The sequence below is a fragment of the Glycine soja genome, chromosome 19, assembly GCF_004193775.1.
Source record: "Glycine soja cultivar W05 chromosome 19, ASM419377v2, whole genome shotgun sequence".
NCBI classification, from domain to species: Eukaryota; Viridiplantae; Streptophyta; class Magnoliopsida; order Fabales; family Fabaceae; genus Glycine; species Glycine soja.
This window is the reverse complement of record NC_041020.1, coordinates 42891567-42916011: the sequence shown is the minus strand read 5'-3', so window position 1 is coordinate 42916011 and position 24445 is coordinate 42891567. Positions and strand designations below refer to the sequence as shown.

Genomic DNA, 24445 nt, shown 5'->3' with positions numbered 1-24445 from the left:
TTGGTAACCCAATGTATATATCTCATTCAGCCAGAGGGAAGTAACTGAGTCGATACCACACAAAACATCAGCAAAACAAAGTGGGAGAAATTAGTTTTTTGTTTCGGCGAAACAGATACTACTTACTAGGTTTAGTAGGCGTTGCATTAAGGTTAAAACGTCTTTTGTTGTTTGGTTGCTGGAGGGTGGGAGTAGTTTCCGGATTGGTAGCTCATCCATTTGGAGGGTCAACAGTGACGCGGAAGTCTTCTGAAACTCTTTAATTTCCACCAAGAAGATGATGAAGAGGCTCTCAAATGGGCTGTCATTCAGAAACTTCCCACTGTTGCATGTTTGAGGAAAGCTTCAGCGAGATCGATGTGAAGAAACTTGGGTTGCAAGAAAGGAGAGCTTTACTTGAAAGACTGGTGGCCGGGAACTGTTGAAGAGGACAATGAAAAGTTTTTGCTCAAGCTCAGAAACCGACTCCCACTCTCATTTCTTCTTCTTGATTCTAATAGAGGTGTCTAATTTGATGGATGGTTTCTTCTCCTCCTCACTTTGTTCACCGGATTGGATGATATCAGAGTTGGAATCGATCTTCCTACTGTAGAGGTTCGGTTTGAGAACTTGAACGTGGAAATAGAAGTTCATGTAGGAACTAGAGCTTTGCCTACCTTCTCTAACTTCATGGTTAATATAGTGGAGTCCATGCTAACATACTTCCAGAATTGCCTTTTTGGAATTATATTAACATGATTACGGAAAGGTTATTCGGGAAGATACTATTTTTTATACTTCCGGAATAGGGCAAATTTATTGTAGGGGACCACTTTTAAAAAGTATTTATGGATTGAGGTCCCTTTTTAAAGAAATTGGAAGGGGGTTTGATTTGTGGTAGATGGCGGTTAGATAGCTGGTGCCGCCAGTAACTTTGACGGGATAAAATAAAAACAAAATTAATTTATATATTTTTTCCTAAACGGGACCGCAACCCGACAATGCAAATGGCTGGACATGCTGAAGAAGCATGCGGCTAATACAAATGGCGGTACATGCACAATGTTTTTATTATTGTTAAAGATACAAATCTATTAGCTAGCTGCAGATAATATAATTTAAGCACACAAAGACTCAAGTCTACACAGGAATGCTGATAAAAACACGTGCTTCGCTTCACGAGACTGCTTCAAAGTAGCAGCCACTCATTTTATTACTAGCAAATTTAATCAGATTTAGATTATATAAAATACTAATAGTAAAATAAGTAATAATATCTATTCCTGTTTATGTCTAGAAGAATTATTAATAAATCTTACTATTTGTTTAGATAGATAGGCCAAAATAAACAAGGAATAAATGAGAAAGTTTATCCCTAACATTGCATATTTAAGAGAGTTTTAACTTAAGAAGTTCACGTAATCAGTGTTTTAAAGGAAATAATTAAGAAATTAATGAATAAAAGTTTCGACTAAAAGTTATATTAAAATTTATTAAAAAAATAAGACAAGAATACGATAATAAATATTCTTCATTTAAATTGATTGACTTTTGACATTTAAAAAATCATATTAACTGTGTATTCAATTTTTAATAAAACATTAAAATTTTATTTTAAATTTTTAGTTTTGTCTCCTAATATATAATTATTATTATAATCTTTGAATATTTAATAACATATTTAAAGAAATTGAAAAAAAATAAAGATATTTTAGTAAAATAATATTATTAATTAATCATTTAGTTTATATAAAAAAAACCTTGACAAATGACGGTCTTTTGTTTACATGCAACAAAATTTGTAGTATATTAACAATGGAATCCTTTTTTTCGTGAGTGTGTGCTTAAATAATAGATTTGTATCGCCATTTGTATTGGCGGCATGCTTCTTCAGCATGTGTCCCGCCATTTGCATTGGCGGGTTGCGGTCCCACTTAAGTCATTGGCGGCATCAGCTAGGAAAAAATATATAAATTAATTTTGTTTTTATTTTGTCCCGCCAAAGCTACTGACGGCACCAGCTATCTCGCTGATGCCGCTGACGGCATCCACCACAAATCAAACACCCCCCTGCAATTTCTTTAAAAAGGGACCCCAATCCGTAAATACTTTTTAAAAATGGGCCCCTACAGTAAATTTGCCTCCAGAATAGTCTTGTATTAGGGTCTATTCAAGTAGTTTTTAGTTATAAGTTTAACAAAATTTAAAAGGCTTAAATATATAATTTTGGTCTTCTTATTTTGTTTAATGTGTAATTTTGATCCTTCAATTTTAAAATAATAATATTTGATTCTCATATTTTTTAAAATTCTCAATTTTTGTTCAATCTTAAATTTTGCCATGTTTTATTTTTGTCCAATTTGTAGACCTAACATATTTATTTTAAGTAACATTAAGAAATGATTTAATTAATTAAAATGTAAGAAATAAATGTAGGCAAAATTGAGGATCAAACCAAAAACGTGGAATTTTTAAAATAGTGAAATCAAATGTTTCTATTTTAAAATAGAGGGATCAAAATTGCATATTTGACAAAATATGAGAACCAAAATTGTATTTAAGCTAATTTAAAAAAAAAATCAATTTTTAGTTTTTAGAATTTAGTTTTAATTTTTTTTCTCTAATTTTTAGTTTTAAAATAAACTCATTTTAAAAGTTTTTTACCCTACTAACATTAGTTTAAGGGTGTGTTTATGTGGTGACTATAATGACAAAAACAATGATAGAACAATAGTGGAAATACCAGTAGTCCAACACAAGAAATGGAAAACCAGCAATTACTACTACAGGGAAGAGAATGTATGATATCTTTGCTTAAAAGAAACAGAGAAAATATGATGAGTATAGGCTGGTAAAAGGAATTGCAAAAGCTGGTTGAAAAAACAAATTTGTCACATATCACCAAATTGATAGAGTTAATTAGTGTGACAAACAAATAGAAAAATCAATTTGGTCTACATTAAAATAGATAGTTTAAGAAATTAAAGTGAAATTTTTTAAACTTAAAAAATCATACGAATAAAAAAAAACAAGATGATGGACCAAAAGTATATTTTGGTAAGAGAAAAAAAAACAAAAAAACCACAAGTATATACTAATAAGAAAGGTCAACTGAATTGGTGTTGTATCTAGACTCTAAGTATAAGATCATGTAGTCCTTGCTAATCTTGATGGCACATGTATATAACTACATTTTTTCAATATATAAAAAAAGTTGACTTTTTTCATGTAAAGATTAGTTAAGATCACAGGATAGAAATCTAGATCGAAATAAATATTATATTTCTCTTTGAACCCATATGTCACTTAAGTAGTATGTTTTCTATTTCTCCGTCAAATATTATACCTTAAATACCCACACTACTCTCCCTTTTTGGAATCCGGTCCCTCTGTAGCTGTTGAGTAGGATTTGGTGTGTGACCAAACTTTTCCCCATTCATTCAATATTTGGCTCGTGGGAAGTAATGAAGTAGGATTGTATCTTCACCGTGTGGACCTATCCCCCAGTTCTAAGGAACATCGCAAAACGTGCTAGCTATTTTGGCACTTCAAAACCCGCCCAACATATTTGACTCCGCTCAAATTCCATGTTCCTCCTTCCTCAATCTCAAACTCAATATATATCCCATTCAGCATAACAAACATGACAGAAAGTTTTTGTTTATGGGAATTAAACAGTTACTAGGTTTCAGAAGGAGTTGCATTAAGGTTGAAACTTCTTGTTTTGCTTCTATTTTTTCTTTCTTTTTTCTTTTTGGTCTGGTGGCATGGAGAGTGGGGGTAGTTTCAGGATTGGTAGTTCATCCATTTGGAGGGACAGTGACGCGAAGATCTTCTCAAACTCTTACCACCGAGAGAATGATGAAGAGGCTCTCAAATGGGCTACCATTCAGAAACTTCCAACCGTTGTGCGTTTGAGGAAAGGTTTGCTCACTTCACCCGAAGGGGAAGTAAATGAGATTGATGTACAGAAACTTGGGTTTCAGGAAAGGAGAACTTTACTTGATAGACTGGTGAGAACTGTTGAAGATGACAATGAGAAGTTTTTGCTCAAGCTCAAGGAACGTGTTGATAGGTGAGACTCCCACTCTCATTTCTTCTCTTCTTGATTCTAATAGAGGTGTCTTTGATGGATGGCCTATTTTTTTTCCCTTCAATTCGATGAGATATCAGAGTTGGAATTGATCTTCCTACTATAGAGGTTCGGTTTGAGAACTTGAACATTGCAGCTGAAGCTTGTGTCGGAACTAGACCTTTGCCTACCTTCACTAACTTCACGGTTAATATAGTGCAGGTGAGTATTGGTACAAACTTTTTTATATAGTAGAACATGCTACATGATCTTGCCGAAGGAGGTTCTAACTTGTCATTTCGGTTTCACTTTTTTTTTTTTTTTTGTTAAAGGGTCTGTTGAACTCTCTTCTTACACTTCCCAGTAGAAGACAACAGATAAATATTCTCCAGGATGTTAGTGGAATAATAAAGCCTGGCAGGTACCTATGCAAATGAAGTTCTATTTATTCATAGAGGTAATTAGCTAGCGCCTTCAAAACCAATATATAATGTTCCCATTTTCTTCTGTTCAGAATGGCATTGCTTTTGGGCCCTCCAAGTTCCGGGAAAACCACACTCTTGCTGGCCTTGGCTGCAAAACTTGACCCAAAATTGAAGGTTAGGACATTAATGAGAGAAAAAGAAACATACTCTGCAATTTCAAAATAAGTGGAAAGAACAAAAAGTAGACATAGCACAAGTTCTTACATTCAAACATAAAATTAAAACAACAATAAAAACCCAATGAGTATATAGCTCAGTTGACAATACATATTGAGTTTGTGGGAAAAGACATGGGTTCATTAGGAATATAAGAAAATCGTAATCAAAAATAGAAATTTTCTATGAAATTCATAACTCATAATCATAGTGGATGCAGACGAAGAACCACATCAATGCAAAATGAGAAACAAAATCCTCAACCTATATATTAGGTCCATTGTTATACATGCATCAGGATCTTTCCTCACCCGTATCTCAATCACACTATCTACAGATAAAACCTCATTATCTCTTGTTTGCATTATCATAATTTTGAAGAACCATGGAAAATCAAACAATAAAATAATTTTATAGTAATCTTCATTCTCAAGTTCTCTAGAAACCATATTGAAAGAGAGAACCTATCTTGAAAATTTACCTGTTTCTCCTAAAAAATGCTACTAGATATATTAATTAGTTACTCACAACTAAGAAGAATCAATTTGGTGTCATTCAATGCCTCAAGAAATAAATATTCTAACCTTTAGAAATCCATTATAAGCCTTAACAACAGCAGGTAATATAAATTTGCCAAACCCCCCAATTTACAACGCTTAAACTTTTAAAGGAACGCATGAAAACCTTGGGTTTAACTTGTACTACTTTAAACCAACACTCACCAACTATCTACACACCAAAAAAAGGAAATCTAAATATTGTTAAATAAGAAAATTCCCAAGAATTCTAATGCAATCAACATCATTATTATTATTGTTATTGTCATCATCATCATTTGTTTTTATTTAAATGATGAGTTTCATTCTCCCGCTTTAAAGGGTTTCTTCCTTGAAATTTATAGTAATTACCGACCTTGATCCTTGAACAAATGATGAAACTTCTCACACATAATCAACTTTGGTTCCTAGCAAAGACATCTCCTTATAACAAAGGTCCTCACCAAGCCACCTTCTCCAAAGTAACCTCCTTAAAGCATAAGGGCTTCACACGTCTACAACATTTTTGACCGTGGATAACTATAATACAACCTATCAGTTTTTGCTCCTTTCTCCTTTTGCCAGCGTGGTTGTTGACTACTTATTGTGTTTAGTCCTACAACATTTTTGCTTGGCCCTATAGCTATTTCCGTTCAGTCTTATAACTTGTGTTTCCTAACAAGAATAAATAATAATTAATGATATAATTTTGTAAAATCGTTCTATTCATTAAGTTATTTATTATTTTTCTTTATATTTGTGAAAAATCTTTAGTGTCACTGGGACACCCTCTACCTCGATACATATTTATATAATAAAATACATGAAAATACAGAATTACATAAAATGATTTTATTCAATAAATATAAAAGAGTTCATGTGGGTAAAAGGTTCACATTCGTTTTAATTATTAAATTAAAAATTTATCAGTTAAGGATATGAAAATATTTTCGGCTTAAAATAAAGTTATCCAAAACTTCAAAGAATGAACTAAAGACTCAACATGTGAAACAAAAATAATAAAAATTATGTGTTTAGAACTTCATACAATTAATACAAAAACTCATGTCCCAATATCACATCCTATCAGATCATTGTGTCATAGCGTCCTCTAGCATAAAGTTTTTTAAGGTCATCCACCTAACCACCTGCTGTCACAAACACAAGGTTTGAGATCATCACATGATCCAAATACAAACAACACACAATGAGTAAGTTATCACATTCCTAAACAAGTAGAGATAAATGAAAATACACACAGACACAAACACACACACACACACACACACACACACACACACACACACACACACACACACACACACACACACACACACACACACACACACACACACATAATATAAGTATAACAAACTCAACTTAATACACTTCGCATCATTTAACCACTCATTACGTAATATCAATTGCCCAAAAGATTTAATCATAAAATCACATTTCATGCATTCACACTAATTACGTGTTCAGAACAACACATCTCAAGTAAAACACAATATCTCACACTCACACAATTCATTACCCACTATCACGTAACAAATCATAATGATCATTACACAGGCATTATGCAACAAATATACTAAGACTCAATCTTATATGTGGTATTATGTCAGTGAAAAATCTCATTGAGCACCTAGGAGTACATGACAAGACAGATCACACACTCATCAATAAGTCAGGTCACTCTCACTAGGTAAAATCATAGAGAGAACAGTCAGAGTCATGTTGTTTTGTGAGAATGTTCTAATCATGTGGGATCAACACAAGCTTAAATGATAACTCAAATCGGGTGTATTTACTCCCAAGGCCTAGACTCCAACGAGTCCATCAAGACATCTCCCTTCTGATTTAGGTCCAACTCAAAAAATATTTTAACACGCAGACTCTATTTATGAACTATACAAAACACATGACTCTTTAATTATTCTCAAATACAATTTTAACTCGTCGTGCCTCAAAATAATTCAGCTCGTCGAGTTTCCATAGTGGAACCTGTTACAATACTCGTTGCACATTAACTTGTCGCCCTTAAAGGGTCTTATAGTCATGTGGTTGTACAGTTCATAATTCGCAACTCAATGCATATAACATCTCATTACACGTGTGATCTCGTAATTTAACACATACTTAACTTATCACTTACACACAGTTCATCACACTTTCATGATTCCAAGACATCGCATTATCATGCCTCATGCATTATATACATATCACACAATAATAATATCAATATGTTATATTTATATGACTAATCATCCCATTAAAACAGACATTTAAAATCGTATATGTGCTGCTGGAGTTTGAACTATATATGCAATACACACAACTACTCAATTGTTTTCAAAATCATTTTAACTCGTCACGCCTCAAAGTGATTCAACTAGTCGGGTTCCAATAGTGGATCTCATCCCCATACTCGTCGTGCATTAACTTATCACTCTTAAAGGGTCTTATAGTTGTGTGATTGTACAACTCATAGCTCACAACTCAATATATACAAAATCTCAATACACGTGTATCTTACAATTCAACACATACTCAATTTATCACATACACTTAATCTCAATCATAATGTTATAATCTCAACACAACATGTTATCACACCTCAAGAATCATATAAACATCACATAGTATTAATGTTTACATGGAACAAAACATGTATACATTAATTCAAACTGTATTATTTTCAATTAAAAAGAGTTAATAAATAATTAAACTAAAAATGCATTGAAAGTATTTATCGTTGAATCTTAATATATTAATTTCCTTTAATTTAATTTTTTATTTGAACTATTAATTCCTAATTTATTTTAACAATTCACACACACACACGTGTGTGTGTGTTATAATCATCAATATGTAATATGCTTATGAGATCTAAACATGATAAAGAACGTTATCAATAATTTAATTCTCACGCTAATATAATAAATCTTGTCCAAAACATAAACGAATTATACAAAAATGTTTCTCACAATACAGGGAGTAAAATTCCTTGAATAATTTCACATAATTATATCAAAATCAAAGGAATCAAAATCATAAGTTCAAAAACACAAAAACACCATGCACTCAATTTTATCAACCAATTTGCATTAGGACATCAATTGGGTCGTCAAAGATAACAATCTTGTGATTATAATCATTAAGGCAGATTTACAATACAATAAGCATCACAAAATAAGTCCTAATATGATCCTCTAAGGATCTTTACATATGTTCATTCTAACCCCAAATGTAATAAACTCATCTTTTACCTTTAAGCATGCTCATGTGTGTATTCCAGCAGCAATAGTGGTGTCTTTAGTGGTTCCATAAGATTTCTCAAACTTTTCCTCTAATTGTTTTATTAGGGTTTCCAAGCGTAAGAGAGAAAGAGAAGTGATTGGAGTCTTAATTTCACAGTCTCTGTGTGAGGGACATTTGTCTCTCTAACGAAATTATTTTGCAAATCTCAACGGTTGGAATGTTCCAAATTGAGTTCCGAAGGTGATGTTCAAATTTCAAGATGATCCAATGGTTAAGGAGTCCAGGATCGTAGTTTTATTGGAACAAATTTGGGTGTATGCAAAAAAAGAAAAGAATTTGAAAGAGGAATAAGAGAGAACGAATTTGAAAGGAAGAGACTAACATAGCAATATATCATATGTAAAATTCTATTATTTACTTATTTACTTATTTTTTTATTTTATAAAAATGAACTCTATTTTACTCTTTTAATAAATAAATAACCAATTAAAACATTCGTTTATTTTCTAAAATATTATTTTACTCTATTTATCTCCTAATATCATGAAACCCTTATTTTAATTAAAAAGACATATTCTCTCGGTTATTTAATTTCTAAAATTCTATTAATTTTAAATATTTTATTTATTTATTTTACAAAAAAATGGGATGTTACCGTCACTTATTTTGAAATTGAGAGAGTATTTTTTTATCCATGTTTTCGTATGAATATTCTCTATCAATCTTGGATCTGTAGCTAATATTTGTGTGGCTTCTTGATCAGTTCTCTGGAAAAGTGACTTATAATGGTCATGGAATGAATGAGTTTGTACCCCAAAGAACTGCAGCTTATGTCAATCAAAATGATCTTCACATTGCAGAATTGACAGCCAGAGAAACCTTGGCCTTCTCAGCAAGAGTTCAAGGAGTTGGAACTCGTTATGGTTAGTCTACAGGAATGAGCTTGTATCATATTCATGGGAATCATTACTAAATTCTATATTGAAAGTTTGAAACCTTGGGCTGACGTTTTAGATGAAATTTAAGTTTTGACTATGTATAATATTTTCCTCCTTCTACAGATTTGCTTGCAGAATTGTCAAGAAGAGAAAAAGAGGCAAATATCAAGCCTGATCCAGATATTGATATCTACATGAAGGTAACAAAGAGGCCATTGCTTGTCTGGGATGTGTTTTCCCCATTTGACTTGCATCCCTTAACTTTCCTTTTATTTGTTGAATGACTGATAGCTTTTCAAACCAAAGAGAGAAAAATGTGACAACCTATACAATTGTGATACTATACCTGTTCAATCTTGGAGATTCCTTTCTTCCACTTTTTGCTATTGGTTAGAAAATTTCTCACCCAAAATAAATTATGAAGACAAAATAGGTGATATATTAGTGTAAAAAAACAAAGCAGTGACCGTTAATTTCCATTACATCAGCAGTTAGTTATAGCTGCATGAACCATTTCTTTTCCATACCGATACAAATAACTAATAGTTAAGTGGTTGTCCTTTTAACTCATAATGCTCTCAGGCTGTAACAACTGGAGTGCAGAAGGCAAATTTGATAACAGATTATGTCCTAAGGGTATAATCTATTCTTTCTAACGCATTTCTGATCATCGTGAATTAATTATAATATTTTTCTTAAGTCTCTAGTTTCTTTGATATACATTTCCAGATTTTGGGACTGGAGGTCTGTGCTGATACTATTGTAGGAAATGCAATGTTAAGAGGAATCTCTGGTGGACAAAAGAAACGCCTAACAACAGGTAAAACAAAACTGATTTCAATCTTGAATTGTATCTCAATTACTCACCTTAATAAATTGATTATATATAATCACCTTTTTAATAGCTATAAACATTTAAATGTAGGAGAGATGCTAGTTGGACCAGTTAAAGCTCTATTCATGGATGAAATATCTACTGGTTTGGATAGCTCAACAACTTTCCAAATTGTGAATTCACTCAAGCAATATGTTCATATTCTGAAAGGAACTGCAGTCATCTCACTCCTCCAGCCAGCACCAGAGACTTACAATCTTTTTGATGACATTATAGTACTCTCTGATAGTCATATTGGGTACCAGGGTCCCCGCGAATACGTGCTGGAATTTTTTGAATCAATGGGTTTTAAATGTCCCGAGAGGAAGGGCGTGGCAGACTTTTTGCAAGAGGTAAGTGTCCTAGTGATTGATCTCAATAATTTTATCTGTCTGCACTGGTAAAAGAGAGTTATATATTTTATTTTGACCATTAATTATGTTATAGGTAACATCATGGAAGGATCAGGAGCAGTACTGGGCAGACAAAGATCAGCCTTATAGATTTGTCACATCCAAAGAGTTCTCAGAGGCACATAGATCATTTCATGTTGGAAGAAGCCTTGGTGAAGAACTTGCTACTGAATTTGACAAATCTAAGAGCCATCCGGCTGCTTTGACAACCAAAAGATATGGAGTGGGGAAATGGGAACTGCTAAAAGCTTGTTTATCAAGAGAATATTTACTTATGAAGCGCAATTCATTTTATTACACCTTCAAGCTTAGCAAAGTAGGTTTGGAAATTGGAATGTTTCATTTTATTATCATGTCATCTTATGCTATTATTGTCTTACTGATAGATTTCCCGTCTTTTAGCTTGCTGTAATGGCATTTATTACCATGACCATTTTCCTCCGGACCGAGATGCACAGAGACTCAGTGACTGATGGCGGCATATATGTGGGTGCAATGTTTTATGGCATTGTTACAGTTATGTTCAACGGACTGGCTGAAATTTCCGTGATCGTTTCAAGGCTTCCTGTTTTCTACAAGCAAAGGGATAATATATTTTTTCCTTCGTGGGCATATGCACTTCCAGAATGGATCCTAAAAATCCCCATGAGTTTTGCGGAAGTGGGTGTTTGGGTGTTCCTCACCTACTATGTCATTGGATTTGATCCATATATTGAAAGGTAAAAGAACTTTGTTTATACACATACTCATCAGCAAACTTGTTAATTTATTGATCTTTTATTGTCTCATTTTCTTTTTGAATCCTCTAAATAAATAATGCTATGTATTTTATGTCCGCCTAATGCAGATTTTTTAGGCAATACCTTGTTCTTGTACTATTAAACCAGATGACTTCTGCATTATTCCGATTTATCGCTGCACTTGGGAGGGAACCAACAGTGGCTACAACACTTGCATGGCTTACGCTGGCCATCCTTTATTCTATAAGTGGTTTTGTCCTATCAAAAGGTATCGAGAATACAAACAATCCCAGTCCTTCTCCCATTATGTTCTGGACTAACAATGCTCCTTCATTTATTCCCTTAATGCCCACAGACAAAATAAAAAAATGGTGGCTATGGGGATTCTGGATATCACCTATGATGTATGGACAGAATGCTATGGTAAATAATGAGTTCCTTGGAAAGAGATGGAGACATGTAAGTCACTAATCTAAATTCATATTCTTATGTCATCCTTATCATATAAATAATCTTATATTTGGATGTATTTCTTTTATTATAGATTTTACCTGACTCAACAGAGCCTCTTGGTGTTGAAGTTTTGAAATCTTGGGGATTCTTCACCCAGTCACACTGGTACTGGATCGGTGTTGGAGCTTTGATTGGATATACATTACTTTTCAACTTTGGCTACATCCTCGCTCTCATGTACTTGAGTCGTGAGTGTCTTCAACTTAAGTATATAGACTATAGAAAACAATCTAAGGTAAACCTATGTGTTAATATCTCAAAATTAATTGTGCAGCACCTGGGAAGCACCAGGCTGTTATATCAGAGGAAGCTCAAAGCAATGACCAGAATGGTGGTAGTGAAAAAGGAACTAATGTTCCGAGGCGCATAAAACATAGTTTTTCTTATCATTCAATTAGTAATTTCTAGATGAGAAATAGTCGATTTTCAATTCTCATTACCCATATGGATAACACTGGAACTACTTTACAGTGAGAAAATTCGGAAGTGCAAGTGGAAGCACATCTTCTCATACTTTACCTGCTAGAGGAATAGTTCTTCCTTTCCAGCCTCATTCTATCACCTTTGATGAAGTAACATATGATGTGGATATGCCACAGGTAATGTAGAAACAAAATAAATTAAGTAAATTGAAAACACATGCATATTAATTCAACTATAAAACAATTATTTTGAGTTAAAAATCATCAAATACTTTCAGGAAATGAGGAAGCGAGGTGTTGTTGAGGATAAATTGGTTATTCTGAAGGGTGTCAGTGGAGCTTTCAGGCCAGGTGTTCTTACTGCTCTAATGGGTATCACTGGTGCAGGCAAAACAACGCTGTTGGATGTACTTGCTGGTAGAAAAACTGGAGGATATGTTGGAGGGAACATCACAATCTCTGGGTATCAGAAGAAGCAAGAAACATTTCCAAGGATTTCTGGATACTGTGAGCAAAATGACATACACTCTCCTCATGTTACTGTGTATGAATCCTTGCTCTATTCAGCTTGGCTCCGTTTGTCCCCAGATATAAATACTGAAACCAAAAGGGTTGGTATCTGAATCATATGCCTTTTACTTTCATGTTTACTGCTTTTAGTTTAACATAGGCTTTTAACCAGTTTGAACACTTGAGATTGCAATGAAGTAACCATTTTAGTCATGATTCATCCATGTGCAATGTGGCTTCCTCAAATATTCTAGCACTTACCTTTTCTGGATAAGGTCCTGATGGGGAAAAGGAAGGGGTAAATGGGCCATCTCCATCAACGGGCCAAGAACAAACCACACTAGCGAACTCAATTATGCATGCCCATCTCTATAAAATGTGGGAATTTTTACTCACTTGTACTCCAACATCACAAAAACTAAAGCTATTTACCATTCATGATTGGAATTAAAATGTCATAGAATAACAGAGGAAAATAAACACTTGCATGTGTTGTATGTTGATTCATTAACAACCATTAGTTAGTTCTCTTAGTCTTTACCAACTTAGTTTTTTTTTCTCTGTTTTCTGTTATTCTGTTATAGCATGTAACAGTTAGGTAGTTTTAAGTTGGTTAGGTTAGTTAGGCTTGAGATAGTGCTTCTATTTCTTTTGTTGCATAGCCTAAATCTGTAGAGAGTTTTGTACCTAAAAAAATTCTGCAGAGATTGAATAAAAGTGGCTGCTGAAAGTTCTGTGCAGTTTTTGGTTCATCTTTTTCTGCATTTTGCTTATTCTTGTTCATACAAGAAACTCATTCTTTTGTGAAGTAAAATCTTATCTAGGCACAACAGCATGTTTTTTCAATGTTACAAAGTTTGAAATGGATTAATAGTTGCAGATGTTCATTGAGGAAGTCATGGAACTTGTGGAATTGAAACCACTAAGGCATGCATTAGTCGGATTGCCTGGTGTGAATGGTCTCTCAACAGAGCAACGCAAAAGATTGACTATTGCAGTTGAACTTGTTGCAAATCCTTCCATAATATTCATGGATGAGCCAACTTCTGGGCTAGATGCAAGAGCTGCTGCTATTGTCATGAGAACAGTTAGGAATACAGTAGACACTGGAAGAACAGTTGTTTGTACCATCCATCAGCCTAGCATAGATATATTTGAATCTTTTGATGAGGTGAAAAAAACAGATAATCAATCTAGCAATTTTAGTTTACTCTCCCATAGTCCCATTACCAAGTTTCTAAACTTTTTGTCACAATGAAAAATGCAGCTTTTGCTAATGAAGCAAGGAGGTCAACAGATATATGTGGGTCCACTTGGACAATATTCTTCCAATTTAATTAGTTACTTTGAGGTAGAGCATAGAAATGTTATGAAAAATAAGGAATACTGAATTAGTGAATTTATATTTTGCTTTAAATCACTATCTTCTTGTAAAAATTTAACTCATGTCACACTTTTATGCTTAAGGGAATCCAAGGTGTCAACAAGATTAAAGATGGCTATAATCCAGCAACATGGATGTTGGAAGTCACAACATCAGCAAAAGAAATTGAACTAGGGATTGATTTTGCTGATGTGTACAAAAATTCAGAGCATTACAGGTATATTCAGTTGTATAGTCTAATAAAACTATAGAACTTGAAAGTAATCTGCGAGAAAGCACCTAAGGTCTAAAAGTGCAATAAATCTTTTGTTGTTATTATTATTTACAGTATAGAAATAGAATGCTTTCTGATATATGGTTTTTGGCATTCTGTATCAGGAGAAACAAAGCACTTGTTAAAGAATTGAGTAGTCCAGCTCCTGGTTCTGTAGACCTTTATTTTCCTTCACAGTACTCAACTTCCTTCATCACCCAATGCATAGCATGCTTATGGAAACAACATTGGTCTTACTGGCACAATTCTCAGTACACCACTGTATCATTTCTTTACTCTACTACCGTAGCAATTTTGTTTGGGAGCATGTTTTGGAACCTTGGCTCCAAAATGTAAGATCAAACTAGGAACTTGGAAATGTTGTCTTCCTTCTCATTTGTTTTGTTGCTACTGTTTCATCTAACAGGATTTCACATCACTTTATGCAGTGAAAAACAGAAAGATCTCTTCAATGCCATGGGCTCCATGTATGCTTCTGTTCTCCTTATTGGCATTCAGAATGCTTATGCAGTGCAGCCATCGATTTCTGTTGAGAGAATAGTCTTTTATAGGGAAAGAGCAGCTGGAATGTATTCAGCTTTACCATATGCTTTGGCTCAGGCAAGTAACTCCACATTTTAAATACATGTCTTTTTTTGGGTTTTACTATATATATCCTCCTAAATCATAATCTTCCTAATCCTAACACTTCATAAAAAAAATGAAAAACAGATGCTCTTGATAAATTAAAAGCATAAAAAGTAATTGATGCTTTTCTTGATTAGTAATTTGGAAGATAATTATGAGGAATTGAAATTACTACTTTACTTCATTATGTGTAAATAACTAACCACGGCATTCTTTCGTTCTAATCTTTATTTTCTGTTGCAGGTTCTGATTGAACTCCCATATGTACTTGTAAAAGCTGTGGTCTGTAGCATTATAAGTTATGCCATGATTGGTTTTGAGTGGACTGTCACTAAATTTTTTTGGTACCTATTCTTCCTGTACTTCACCTTCCTGTACTTCACCTACTATGGCATGATATCAGTGGCAGTGACCCCAAACCTACACATTTCCTCTATGGTTTCCTCTGGATTCAATTCACTATGGAATATCTTCTCAGGATTCATAGTCCCACGGCCAGTAAGTTTTGCCTTCCTTTCATATTAAGGGCACTCTAGATTAATACTTCTAACCATATGGTTATGGTAAATTTATTTTGTTATACCTTTTTGGCATGCTCAAACAGAGAATCCCAGTATGGTGGAGGTGGTACAGTTGGGCAAATCCAATTTCTTGGAGTTTGTATGGATTGGTGGCTTCACAATATGGAGATATAAAGCAAAGCATTGAATCCACTGATGGGAGTAGTACGACAGTGGAGGACTTTGTAAGAAGTTACTTTGGTTTCAGGCACGATTTTCTGTGGGTGGTTGCAGCTGTGATTGTGGCCTTCCCCGTAGTCTTTGCATTGATGTTTGCTATATCAGTAAAGATGCTTAATTTCCAGCGGCGTTAATAACACATTCAAGTAATTTATATAGGATTGTTCATGTAACATTTTGAAAGAAAATATCCACATAGCTTTCTGTATTATTTTATTTATCAATTAAATGTATCATTTTTTTATCAGAAAAAACCAAATATATTAATTTGGAGTGCAAGGGTACCTCAACCCATATACAGAAGGCATATTTCCTACATAACTTTCAAAAGTACATTCGATTTCTTGATCATTCAAAGAAAGAAAATGAATATCCCTTCACCTTGGCATTTTACCGTGGCCAAGATTTGAATTTTATTAAATTCAACACATTCTCAGCATTTGCAGACTCATTTTTGAAGATGATATTATTTCTATGTAGCCATATAGACCAGACCACTGCAAACCACACAACCATCGAGTCTACTGTATTTTGCTCCCTATTAAACCACATGTATGGAAAGAAAAAAAAACTATATAAAAAGGAGTGTATTAAGAAAAGGATAAATGATTATTTTTAATTTAGTAATTTTGAAAACAAATTACTCCATTTTAGTAAATAAAAAAAGCCAATAATCAAATAGTGGAGGATTGATTGTGTGTGAATGTTTGATCCCAGATTTCATGAAATTCGAATCCATGAGCAAGCCATATCAATCTGGCTTTTTTTTTTTAACTTTAAATTCTTTTGTAAGCAGTCTCCCCTGTCAAGTGTATGGTCTAATTAAGAAGAGGTGAGAGCCTTTACCACTCACGCCAAGCTGAGTTGGTGCCACATCAATGGGCTCATAAAAAAAGTATGGTTCTGCAGTCCGTCCATAAAAAAGTAGCCTTTCCTGCATTAAAAATAATAATAATAAAAACTAGTATCTTTAATTTATGATACAAATTAAAAAATAAAAAATATTTATTAATAAGAAAGGCCAACTTAACTTTGATGCGTTTAGACTAGTGTTTCCTTCCAGGACCCATATGTCGCCTAGGTATATAATACTTATTTCATTCAATATTGGCTCGTTGGAAGTAATAAAATAGTATCGTATCTTCAGCATGTGGAGCAGATATCATGGTCGTGATTCGGCTACCATTTTCGACATATCCCCCAGTACTAAGGAAATCTGCAAAACGTGTGCAGCTACGTTGGCACTTCACAACCCGCCAGCCATATTTGACTCCACTCAAAATGCGTGTTCTTATTCCTTCCTCTATATCCCAACATATTCTATAGTATCCCCATTCAGCAAAACAAACTGAGAGAAAGTTTTTGTTTCTGGGAAACAGTTACTAGTTTGTAGCACGGGTTACATGCATTAAGGTTTTGAAACTTGTTTTAGTTTTATTTTACTGTATGGTGGCATGGAAGGTGGCAGTAGTTTCAGGATTGGTAGTTCATCGATTTGGAGGGGCAGTGACGCGAAGATCTTCTCAAACTCTCTCCACCAAGAGGATGATGAAGAGGCTCTCAAATGGGCTGCCATTTAGAAACTTCCTACTGTCGCATGATTGAGGAAAGGTTTGCTCACTTCACCTGAAGGGGAAGTCAATGTGATTGATGTACAGGAACTTGGGTTGCAAGAAAAGAGAGCTTTACTAGAAAGACTGGTGAAAACTGCTGAAGAGAACAATGAGAAGTTTTTGCTCAAGCTAAAGGGCAGAATTGATAGGTTAGAATTTCACTCTCGTTTCATCTTCTTGATTCTAATGAAGGTGTCTTTGATCGAAATGCTCTGATGGTTGGCTTCTTCTGATGATATCAGAGTTGGAATTGATCTTCCCACCATAGAGGTTTGGTTTGAGAACTTGAACATCGAAGCAGAAGCTCGTGTAGGAACTAGAGCTTTGCCTACCTTCACTAACTTCATGGTTAATATAGAGGAGGTGAGTAATTGGTACCAACTTCATTATATGGTTGAACTTGCTAAATGATCTTTGCGAAGGAGGTTCTAACTTGTCAATTCGGTTTCACTTTTTTGTTAAAGTGAAACCAAACGCTTGGAGGTGTAAATTGGTTTCACTTGTCAATTTGGTTGAACTCGGACTTTGACTGTACACGCAAGAGACGGAAAAACAAAAGCTTGGAGGTGTAAATTGTCGTTTGGTGCAGATTTTTGTATTACGTGTTTGGTCTACCAAAATTATTTTTGACGCAATATTATAGATTTTTCACCATTTAACATTATTTATTATTACCCTCATCAGTTAAATTATCCTAATCATGATTCCTTCTGGGAAAGTGTTTAAACTAATTTCACTCCTTATCCCTTAAAAGTTACACCAAATAATAAAATAAAAATACATAAATAAGACTAAATAATATTCTATCCTTAAACATGGATTACGTAGAAACTCCTCCAAGTTCTTAGGGTGTAACATCTCCAAATGATTAAAACCATATAGCATACATATGAATGGGTGATCAAATCATAAATAAGATAATAAACTCATAAAGGAAGTAATAATATTGAAATAATATTAAATGGATAGTAAATTCGTCAAAAGTGTTTGGTTGTCAATCCCCCAATAATGCGTAATTTAGTCTCTCTAGTCATGAGAGGCTCAAAAATGCAAGATGAACCAAAGAAAATGGAGGAAGAGCTCTAAGTGAGTGGGTTTCTTTTTCTATTCAAGCCCTACTGTCTACCTCTAATAGCACAGTGTTTCCTCTTTTTATTCTTCAAAACATTGCACAATCGAAGATGACTGTGACACAGTGTGCTAAGCAAAACATTGCACAATCGAAGATGACTGTGACACAGTGTGCTAAGCCTATGTACGCGCTATGATACAATTGGTCTCGAGTTTTGCTTCTCGTGCTTAAAGTGCACTGACGTGCTAAGTGTGTTGCTCTAATTCTTTAATATCTTTTAGATCTCTTGTTGTGTTAAACTCTACAGAAAAAAGAAAAAAAATCAAACAAAAACAGAAAAAATTATATAATTATTATATGATTTAAATATACAAATTAAGCATAATAATTATGATATATATATATATATATATATATATATATATATATATATATATATATATATATATATATATATATATATATATATATATATATATATATATATATATATATATCATAAACTTCCCAACACTTCATTTACTAATGTGACTGGATTTTAATTTGTACTAGACTTTGAACCACGCACCGGTTTTTCTAAATTATATACATACTATTTTATATTTATTTATTTGTGAAAATAAAAACAATAAATTTTAAATATTTTTTACTATGTTAAACATAATTATATTATTAATGAGAAAGTTGATTAATTATATTTTTAATTGAGTTAATTTTATCTTAAAAATTAAGTATATTAAAATTTATTGTAAGTTTTTGTTTATTCAAGTAATAATGGTGATACAATATCTTTTGAAAAATAAATTTACATAAATAAAATTATCCATATTATGGATTTTTAGTAGTGAAACAAATATATAAATATTAAAATTGAAAAACAATATTAAATATTATTATTTTAATGAACACATGTTTCATTTAAACTTATTAAAGTCCGTTGAATTTGACTATAATTTATTTTTTCTTCGAGTAATAATATTGTCGCAGTACTAATATGAATCATAGAAGTTAAAGAATAATAAATTATATATATATATATATATATATAATATTTATTTAAATTTGACTGTACATTTATGATAAAAAATTTAAATGCATAACAAACTTTGGCTACATCCTTGCTCTCACATACTTAAATCGTGAGTATCTTCGGTCTTCACCTTAAATGCATAACAAACTAGATAAGGTAGGCCTGTGTACTAATATCAAAATTGAATGTGCAGCACTTGAGAAACATCAGGCTGTTATATCAGAGAAACTTCAAAGCAATGAGCAAGTAAAACGTAACTTTTCTCATAACTCAAATAGAGGTAATTCATCTCATAACAATTGAAAATGAAGTAATGTCTATATCTACATGAGTAATAGTTTATTTTAAATTCACATGACATCTCTGAGCTAACATTGGAGCTACTTCATAATGAGAAATGACGAAAGTATAAGTGGAAGCACCTCTCCTGAGACAAATCATAACAGGACAAGAGGAATGGTTCTTCCTTTTGAACCTCATTTCATCACCTTTGATGATGTAACATATTCTGTTGACATGCCAGTGTATGTAGAAACAAAACAAATATATTGAAAAGGCTTCTAGTCAGCTTAAATAGAACTTTTGTGACAAATAAATTACTAAATACTTGCAGGAAATGAGGAACAGAGGTGTTGTTGAGGATAAATTGGTTCTTTTGAAGGGTGTCAGTGGAGCATTCAGGCCAGGTGTTCTCACTGCTCTAATGGGTGTCACAGGTGCAGGCAAAACAACTCTGATGGATGTACTTGCTGGTAGAAAAACTGGGGGATATATTGGGGGGAATATCACAATCTCTGGTTATCCAAAGAAGCAAGAAACATTTGCACGGATTTCTGGATACTGTGAGCAAAATGATATCCACTCTCCTCATGTTACTGTATATGAATCTTTGCTTTATTCAGCATGGCTTCGATTGTCCCCAGAAATCAATGCTCAATCCAGGAAGGTTAGTATCCGAATTTTCTTGACTTTTATGTTTATTATTTAGTTTATCATAGGGTGTTACTAGTTTGAACACTTGAGATTGCCATGAGTAGCCACTGTAGCTTATTTAAAATTTCCAGCACTTCCCTTCTCCAAGCTGAGCTGCTGTGACAAATGCATACATACAAGTGCAAGTAAATTTTCTCAGTTACTGAGTGTAAAAAGACCATAGCTAATATCATCAAATAACACAGCAAACAAAAGACAAGTGTTACATGAAAAAAAAAACAAGTTTGTTTAATCATCGTTACCAAGTTTAAGTGTTTAATGGTTGCAGATGTTCATCGAGGAAGTTATGGAACTTGTGGAACTGAAACCACTAAGGCATGCATTAGTTGGATTGCCTGGTATTAATGGTCTGTCAACCGAGCAAATCCTTCTATAATATTTATGGATGAGCCAACTTCTGGACTAGATGCAAGAGCTGCAGCTATTGTCATGAGAACAGTTAGGAACACAGTAGACACAGGAAGAACAGTTGTTTGTACCATCCATCAGCCTAGCATAGACATATTTGAATCTTTTGATGAGGTGAAAAAGAACAGAATCAGTGTAGCTATTTTAGTTTGCAAAATTCTGTTACTGAGCTTCTAACTTTTTTGTCACAACGAAATGCAGCTTTTGCTAATGAAGCAAGGAGGGCAAGAGATATATGTGGGGCCACTTGGACATCATTCTTCCCATTTAATTAGTTACTTTGAGGTAGAAAATAGAAATGCAATGAAAAATAAGGAATACTGAAATCATGTTTTGCTTAAATCATTATCTTCATTTAAGCATTTCACTCATTGCATACTTTTATCTTGAAGGGAATCAAAGGTGTCAATAGGATTAAAGATGGCTATAATCCGGCAACATGGATGTTGGAAGTCTCGACTTCAGCAAAAGAAATGGAATTGGGGGTTGATTTTGCTGAGGTGTACAAAAATTCAGAGTTATACAGGTATTTTCAGATGTGTGAAGTCTAACCAAACTACAGAACTCGGAAATAATCCACTAGATAGAACTTAAAATGCAAAAAATACAAGAAGATTTTTGTGATTTGTTTATAGAATGTTTGCTGATATTTGGTCATTGGCATGTTGTTTGAGGAGAAACAAAGCACTTATTAAAGAACTGAGTACTCCAGCTCCTGGTTCAAAAGACCTTTATTTTCCTTCACAGTACTCAACCTCCTTTCTCACTCAATGCATGGCTTGCTTATGGAAACAACATTGGTCTTACTGGCGCAATCCTCTATACACTGCTATAAGATTTCTTTACTCCACTGCTGTAGCCGCTGTACTTGGTAGCATGTTCTGGAACCTTGGCTCCAAAATGTAAGATCAAACAGAAACTTAGAAATGTTAAAGCTTCAAACTCTTATGATCCGTAACTAGCATTTGATCCAACAGTAAATTTTCACACAAATCTTTGCAGTGACAAACAACAAGATCTTTTTAATGCCATGGGCTCCATGTATGCCGCTGTTCTCCTTATTGGCATTAAGAATGCCAATGCAGTGCAGCCAGTGGTTGCTGTTGAGCGAACAGTCTTTTATAGAGAAAAAGCAGCCGGAATGTATTCAGCTTTACCATATGCTTTTGCTCAGGCAAGCAAATCCTCATTTTAAAAACTTATCTATTGAGTGTTGCTATATCCTCACAACTCATCATCGATGTTGGAAAGTCTCACATTGTCTGTCTCAATTCCTGGGATGTAGCTTATATATCTATTAGGCAATTTCTCATATTGCTAATTGGTTTTAAGATTGAATCTAACGATGTTAATAGTCTTTTTAGTACTTAATAACAAAAACATTGAATAAAAAATAGATGCATCTAATATCTTACTAAAAATAACCTGTGCATTCTTTCTAATATTATCTTCTTCTTTTACAGGTTCTAATTGAGCTCCCATATGTTCTAGTACAAGCTGTGGTATATGGCATTATAATTTATGACATGATCGGATTTGAGTGGACTATAACTAAAGTTTTCTGGTACCTATTCTTCATGTACTTCACCTTCCTGACCTTCACCTATTATGGCATGATGTCAGTAGCCGTAACCCCAAACCAACACATTTCCTCTATAGTTTCTTCTGCATTCTATGCAGTGTGGAATCTCTTCTCAGGATTCATAGTCCCTCGACCGGTAAGTTTAGGGTTCCTTTCAAATTTATGCATTGAGATTTGTACTTTCCAAGCATAGAAGAAGATCCTAATTAAGTTCAATTTATTTTATTTTTCCTTTGTCTGTAATAGCAGAGAATCCCAGTGTGGTGGAGATGGTACAGTTGGGCAAATCCTGTAGCTTGGAGTTTGTATGGATTGGTGGCTTCACAATATGGAGATATACAACAAAGCATGGAATCCAGTGACGGGAGAACGACAGTGGAAGGCTTTGTAAGAAGCTACTTTGGTTTCAAGCACGATTTTCTGGGAGTGGTTGCTGTTGGTTAATTTTGAAAATCGAGATAATCCTGGATAAATCTGAAGTCGTGTATAAACACTTTCAGATTGAATCAAATTTCGGGGTTCAACCAAAATTGTTCAATCGGATAAAATCAGAAGATTATAATTCAAGAGTTTTGTTTTTGGTCTTGTGAGTTTTTCACACGTTATACTTTCTGAACCAGGATGATTATTTATAATCAAATAACAGGTGGTTTTTGGCGGTTGATGGAAGTTATTTATTTTTAAAAAATTGCCGTTAATGGAAGTTTTAGTAACTTCCATGTAACTTCCAACCGTTGATGGAAGTTAGTAACTTCCATGTAACTTCCAACCTTTTGCCTAAACCGAACATCTCGTTATTACACTAAAACAAGTGTGCACTCTTATTTTAACATAATAAAGAGATCAATTACACTAAAATGTCCAACAGTTGCAGCTGTGATTGTTGCATTCCCAGTAGTCTTTGCATTGGTCTTTGCCATATCAGTGAAGATGTTCAATTTCCAACGGCGTTAAGAACGCGTTTCAAGTATTTTGTACAGGGTGTTTCATGTAACATGTGAGAAGATATCCACATAGCTTCTTTTTTTTATTCCTTTATTTACCAATTAAATTAAACTTATCGTAGTCGAAATCCACTAGGATCTGTCAACAGTAGTGGAGAAATTTAGGTAGTTTGCATAAGATCATAGATTTAAATCTCATTGGCGTCACTGTAAAAAAAAAGTATACATATTTGATAATATTAATATATGTAACGCTTGATATATTTACTAAATGCATGTTATTTCATTCTTTTTTGTTCTAATATTAAGCACTTATAAACTCTCAAATAGAGCAGTGGCTTTATCTTGCAAAATCTGCCATGCCATATTGACATGCCTCTTTGCTGTCAATGGTGCTCCTACTGCAAAACGTAGAATGTATTCCCCTGATAGAACCTGCACATTGGTTATCACAAGGGAAAGAAAATGAGTGAAAATGAATGAATAAGAAACAAAACTCTTGCGATAATTTATGCATACCGTGTTAGTCATGAAAACATTTCCTGTTGAATTTACTGAGTCAAGTAGATCACTCACGATTTAGCTTATTCCCATGATCTTCAGAATTTAGCTTATCTACCGCTGAAAACAAACTAAAGAGAACGTTATTATTGCATAATTTGTCGCAATTTTTCATGGCATGTACATAATTCTGTTTCTAATTTTTAAAAAAAAATAAAATAGGAAGGGTCAGGACCTATAACTAGTCTAAATTAAATGTTAAATGTCATTTTTCTCCTTTTATGTTTTAGTATTTTTTTTCTTTTAGTAGGATAAGTTTGAAAAGTCTCATTTATATTCTTTATTTTTGAAATATATCATTTTAAATTTTTCTTT

General features: G+C 33.5%; 2 pseudogenes; both read left to right on the top strand.

Moving 5' to 3' along the window:
* Positions 1-3658: 3658 nt before the first annotated feature.
* LOC114400553 lies at positions 3659-16205 on the top strand (annotated as a pseudogene).
* Positions 16206-17251: 1046 nt separating this feature from the next.
* LOC114398851 lies at positions 17252-23579 on the top strand (annotated as a pseudogene).
* Positions 23580-24445: the final 866 nt, after the last annotated feature.